The sequence below is a fragment of the Taudactylus pleione genome, unplaced genomic scaffold (genome assembly GCF_031769625.1).
Source record: "Taudactylus pleione unplaced genomic scaffold, aTauple2 ptg000550l, whole genome shotgun sequence".
NCBI classification, from domain to species: domain Eukaryota; kingdom Metazoa; phylum Chordata; class Amphibia; order Anura; family Myobatrachidae; genus Taudactylus; species Taudactylus pleione.
This window is the reverse complement of record NW_028284952.1, coordinates 1787501-1792500: the sequence shown is the minus strand read 5'-3', so window position 1 is coordinate 1792500 and position 5000 is coordinate 1787501. Positions and strand designations below refer to the sequence as shown.

Sequence of the window (5000 nt, the reverse complement as noted above, 5' to 3'; positions counted from 1 at the left end):
GTGGTTTGGCTGCAGGTTCTCAAAAACATTAACTTAAGACCTCTTTTACTTCTTAACTCAAGTAAAATCATTGATAAGTTGAAAAAATTAAATGTAAAATGTAATAGAAAAGAATGTTTTGGCTGTATAAAATTACCTACAGCACCTGGTATTCCCAGGTGGTCTCCCATCCAAGTACAAACCAGGCCCAACACTGCATAGCTTCCAAGATCAGACGAGATTGGGCATGTCCAGTGTGGTTTGACTGTAGGTGCTCAAAAGCATTACATTTAGACCTCTATTACTTCTTAACTCAAGTAAATTCATTGAAAAGTTGAAAAAATGTAATGTAAAATGTAATAGAAAATAATATTATGGCTATATAAAATTACCTACAGCACCTGGTATTCCCAGGTGGTTTCCCATCCAAGTACTAACCAGGCCCAACACTGCATAGCTTCCAAGATCAAACGAGATTGGGCATGTCCAGTGTGGTTTGGCTGTAGGTACTCAAAAGCATTAACTTTAGACCTCTATTACTTCTTAACTCAAGTAAATTCATTGATATTTTGAAAAAATTAAATGTAAAATGTAATAGAAAAGACTGTTATGGCAGTATAAAATTACCTACAGCACCTGGGATTCCTAGGTGGTCTCCCATCCAAGTACTGACCAGGCCAAATACTGCATAGCTACCAAGATCAGACGAGATTGGTTATGTCCGGTGTGGATTGGCTGTAGCTGCTCAAAAACATTAACTTTAGACCTCTATTACTTCTTAACTCAAGGAAATTCATTGATAAGTTGAAAAAATTAAATGTAAAATGTAATAGAAAAGAATGTTATGGCAGTATAAAATTACCTACAGCATCTGGTATTCCCAGGTCGTCTCCCATCCAAGTACTTACCAGGCCCAACACTGCATAGCTTCCAAAATCAGACAAGATTGGGCGTCCAGTGTGTTTTGGCTGGAAGTGCTCAAAAACATTAAATTTAGACCTCATTTACTTCTTAACTCAAGTAAATTCAATGATAAGTTGAAAAATGAAATGTACAATGTAATAGAAAAGAATGTTATGGCAATATAAAATTACCTACAGCTCCTGGTATTCCCAGGAGGTCTCCCATCCAAGTACTAACCAGGCTCAACACTGCATAGCTTCCAAGATCAGACGAGATTGGGCATGTCCAGTGTGGTTTGGATGTAAGTGCTCAAAAACATTAACTTTAGACCTCTATTACTTCTTAACTCAAGTAAATTCAATGATAAGTTGAAAAAATTAAATGTAAAATGTAATAGAAAAGAATGTTATGGCAGTATAAAATTACCTACAGCACCTGGTATTCCTAGGTGGTCTCCCATCCAAGTACTAACCAGGCCCAACACTGCATAGCTTCCAAGATCAGACGAGATTGGACATGTCCAGTGTGGTTTGGCTGTAGGTTCTCAAAAACATTAACTTAAGACTTCTTTTACTTCTTAACTCAAGTAAAATCATTGATAAGTTGAAAAAATTAAATGTAAAATGTAATAGAAAAGAATGTTTTGGCTGTATAAAATTACCTACAGCACCTGGTATTCCCAGGTGGTTTCCCATCCAAGTACTAACCAGGCCCAACACTGCATAGCTTCCAAGATCAAAAGAGATTGGGCATGTCCAGTGTGGTTTGGCTGTAGGTGCTCAAAAGCATTAACTTTAGACCTCTATTACTTCTTAACTCAAGTAAATTCATTGATAAGTTGAAAAAATTAAATGTAAAATGTAATAGAAAAGACTGTTATGGCAGTATAAAATTATCTACAGCTCCTTGGATTCCTAGGTGGTTTCCCATCCAAGTACTAACCAGGCCCAACACTGCATAGCTTCCAAGATCAGACGAGATTGGGCATGTCCAGTGTGGTTTGGCTATAGGTGCTCAAAAACATTAACTTTAGACCTCTTTTACTTCTTTACTCAAGTAAATTCATTGATAAGTTGAAAAAATTAAATGTAAAATGTAAAAGAAAAGAATGTTATGGCTGCATAAAATTACCTACGGCACCTGGTATTCCAAGGTGGTCTCCCATCCAAGTACTAAGCAGGCCCACCACTGCATAGCTACCAAGTTCAGAGGAGATTGGTTATGTCCAGTGTGGATTGGCTGTAGGTGCTCAAAAGCATTAACTTTAGACCTCTATTACTTCTTAACTCACGGAAATTCATTGATAAGTTGAAAAAATTAAATGTAAAATGTAATAGAAAAGAATGTTATGCCAGTATAAAATTACCTACAGCACCTGGTGTTCCCAGGTGGTCTCCCATCCAAGTATTAACCAGGCCCAACACTGCATAGCTTTCAAGATCAGACGAGATTGGGCATGTCCAGTGTGGTTTGGCTGTAGGTGCTCAAAAACATTAACTTTAGACCTCTTTTACTTCTTAACTCAAGTAAATTCATTGATAAGTTGAAAAAATTAAATGTAAAATGTAATAAAAAAGAATGTTATGGCTGTCTAAAATTACCTACAGCATCTGGTATTCCCAGGTCGTCTCCCATCCAAGTACTTACCAGGCCCAACACTGCATAGCTTCCAAAATCAGACAAGATTGGGCGTCCAGTGTGTTTTGGCTGGAAGTGCTCAAAAACATTAAATTTAGACCTCATTTACTTCTTAACTCAAGTAAATTCAATGATAAGTTGAAAAATGAAATGTACAATGTAATAGAAAAGAATGTTATGGCAATATAAAATTACCTACAGCTCCTGGTATTCCCAGGAGGTCTCCCATCCAAGTACTAACCAGGCTCAACACTGCATAGCTTCCAAGATCAGACGAGATTGGGCATGTCCAGTGTGGTTTGGATGTAAGTGCTCAAAAACATTAACTTTAGACCTCTATTACTTCTTAACTCAAGTAAATTCAATGATAAGTTGAAAAAATTAAATGTAAAATGTAATAGAAAAGAATGTTATGGCAGTATAAAATTACCTACAGCACCTGGTATTCCTAGGTGGTCTCCCATCCAAGTACTAACCAGGCCCAACACTGCATAGCTTCCAAGATCAGACGAGATTGGACATGTCCAGTGTGGTTTGGCTGTAGGTTCTCAAAAACATTAACTTAAGACTTCTTTTACTTCTTAACTCAAGTAAAATCATTGATAAGTTGAAAAAATTAAATGTAAAATGTAATAGAAAAGAATGTTTTGGCTGTATAAAATTACCTACAGCACCTGGTATTCCCAGGTGGTTTCCCATCCAAGTACTAACCAGGCCCAACACTGCATAGCTTCCAAGATCAAAAGAGATTGGGCATGTCCAGTGTGGTTTGGCTGTAGGTGCTCAAAAGCATTAACTTTAGACCTCTATTACTTCTTAACTCAAGTAAATTCATTGATAAGTTGAAAAAATTAAATGTAAAATGTAATAGAAAAGACTGTTATGGCAGTATAAAATTATCTACAGCTCCTTGGATTCCTAGGTGGTTTCCCATCCAAGTACTAACCAGGCCCAACACTGCATAGCTTCCAAGATCAGACGAGATTGGGCATGTCCAGTGTGGTGTGGCTATAAGTGCTAAAAAACATTAACTTTAGACCTCTTTTACTTCTTTACTCAAGTAAATTCATTGATAAGTTGAAAAAATTAAATGTAAAATGTAAAAGAAAAGAATGTTATGGCTGCATAAAATTACCTACGGCACCTGGTATTCCAAGGTGGTCTCCCATCCAAGTACTAAGCAGGCCCACCACTGCATAGCTACCAAGTTCAGAGGAGATTGGTTATGTCCAGTGTGGATTGGCTGTAGGTGCTCAAAAGCATTAACTTTAGACCTCTATTACTTCTTAACTCACGGAAATTCATTGATAAGTTGAAAAAATTAAATGTAAAATGTAATAGAAAAGAATGTTATGCCAGTATAAAATTACCTACAGCACCTGGTGTTCCCAGGTGGTCTCCCATCCAAGTATTAACCAGGCCCAACACTGCATAGCTTTCAAGATCAGACGAGATTGGGCATGTCCAGTGTGGTTTGGCTGTAGGTGCTCAAAAACATTAACTTTAGACCTCTTTTACTTCTTAACTCAAGTAAATTCATTGATAAGTTGAAAAAATTAAATGTAAAATGTAATAAAAAAGAATGTTATGGCTGTCTAAAATTACCTACAGCACCTGGAATTCCCAGGTGGTCTCCCATCCAAGTACAAACCAGGCCCAACACTGCATAGCTTCCAAGATCAGACGAGATTGGGCATGTCCAGTGTGGTTTGGCTGTAGGTGCTCAAAAGCATTAAATTTAGACCTCTATTACTTCTTAACTCAAGTAAATTCATTGATAAGTTGAAAAAATTAAATGTAAAATGTAATAGAAAAGAATGTTATTGCAGTATAAAATTACCTACAGCACCTGGTATTTCCAGGTGGTCTCCCATCCAAGTACTAACCAGGCCCAACACTGTATAGTTTCCAAGTTCAGATGAGATTGGGCATGTCCAGTGTGGTTTGGCTGTAGGTGCTCAAAAACATTAACTTTAGACCTCTTTTACTTCTTAACTCAAGTAAATTCAATGATAAGTTGAAAAATGAAATGTAAAATGTAATAGAAAAGAATGTTATGGCAGCATAAAATTACCTACAACTCCTGGTATTCCCAGGTGGTCTCCCATACAAGTACTAACCAGGCCCAACACTGCATAGCTTCCAAGATCAGATGAGATTGGGCATGTCCAGTGTGGTTTGACTGTAGGTGCTCAAAAACCTTAACTTTAGACATCTTTTACTTCTTAACTCAAGTAAATTCATTGATAAGTTGAAAAAATTAAATGTAAAATATAATAGAAAAGAATGTTATTGCAGTATAAAATTACCTACAGCACCTGGTATTCCCAGGTTGTCTACCATTCAAGTACTAACCAGGCCCAACACTGCATAGCTTCCAAGATCAGACGAGATTGGGCATGTCCAGTGTGGTTTGGCTGTAGGCACTCAAAAAATTTAACTTTAGACCTTATTTACTTCTTAACTCAAGTAAATTCATT

At 36.9% G+C, this 5000-nt stretch overlaps 1 non-coding gene and 18 pseudogenes across 1 annotated transcript in view; all 19 read right to left on the bottom strand.

The window, feature by feature from the left end:
• LOC148489853 (5S ribosomal RNA) overlaps positions 1–17 on the bottom strand; it is a 119-nt gene extending 102 nt beyond the window's left edge. Inside the window, exon 1 of the ribosomal RNA XR_015870703.1 lies at positions 1–17. This exon is cut by the window's left edge and continues 102 nt beyond it. This is a non-coding gene — a ribosomal RNA (5S ribosomal RNA).
• Positions 18–133: 116 nt separating this feature from the next.
• On the bottom strand, positions 134–252 carry LOC148489852 (5S ribosomal RNA; annotated as a pseudogene).
• A 116-nt stretch (positions 253–368) lies between these two features.
• Positions 369–487, bottom strand: LOC148489851 (5S ribosomal RNA; annotated as a pseudogene).
• A 583-nt stretch (positions 488–1070) lies between these two features.
• On the bottom strand, positions 1071–1189 carry LOC148489850 (5S ribosomal RNA; annotated as a pseudogene).
• Positions 1190–1305: 116 nt separating this feature from the next.
• Positions 1306–1424, bottom strand: LOC148489849 (5S ribosomal RNA; annotated as a pseudogene).
• A 116-nt stretch (positions 1425–1540) lies between these two features.
• On the bottom strand, positions 1541–1659 carry LOC148489848 (5S ribosomal RNA; annotated as a pseudogene).
• A 116-nt stretch (positions 1660–1775) lies between these two features.
• On the bottom strand, positions 1776–1894 carry LOC148489847 (5S ribosomal RNA; annotated as a pseudogene).
• Positions 1895–2010: 116 nt separating this feature from the next.
• Positions 2011–2129, bottom strand: LOC148489846 (5S ribosomal RNA; annotated as a pseudogene).
• Positions 2130–2245: 116 nt separating this feature from the next.
• Positions 2246–2364, bottom strand: LOC148489845 (5S ribosomal RNA; annotated as a pseudogene).
• A 348-nt stretch (positions 2365–2712) lies between these two features.
• Positions 2713–2831, bottom strand: LOC148489844 (5S ribosomal RNA; annotated as a pseudogene).
• A 116-nt stretch (positions 2832–2947) lies between these two features.
• LOC148489843 (5S ribosomal RNA) lies at positions 2948–3066 on the bottom strand (annotated as a pseudogene).
• A 116-nt stretch (positions 3067–3182) lies between these two features.
• LOC148489842 (5S ribosomal RNA) lies at positions 3183–3301 on the bottom strand (annotated as a pseudogene).
• A 116-nt stretch (positions 3302–3417) lies between these two features.
• On the bottom strand, positions 3418–3536 carry LOC148489841 (5S ribosomal RNA; annotated as a pseudogene).
• Positions 3537–3652: 116 nt separating this feature from the next.
• Positions 3653–3771, bottom strand: LOC148489840 (5S ribosomal RNA; annotated as a pseudogene).
• Positions 3772–3887: 116 nt separating this feature from the next.
• Positions 3888–4006, bottom strand: LOC148489839 (5S ribosomal RNA; annotated as a pseudogene).
• Positions 4007–4122: 116 nt separating this feature from the next.
• On the bottom strand, positions 4123–4241 carry LOC148489838 (5S ribosomal RNA; annotated as a pseudogene).
• Positions 4242–4357: 116 nt separating this feature from the next.
• On the bottom strand, positions 4358–4476 carry LOC148489837 (5S ribosomal RNA; annotated as a pseudogene).
• Positions 4477–4591: 115 nt separating this feature from the next.
• Positions 4592–4710, bottom strand: LOC148489836 (5S ribosomal RNA; annotated as a pseudogene).
• A 116-nt stretch (positions 4711–4826) lies between these two features.
• LOC148489835 (5S ribosomal RNA) lies at positions 4827–4945 on the bottom strand (annotated as a pseudogene).
• Between the last annotated feature and the right edge of the window lie 55 nt (positions 4946–5000).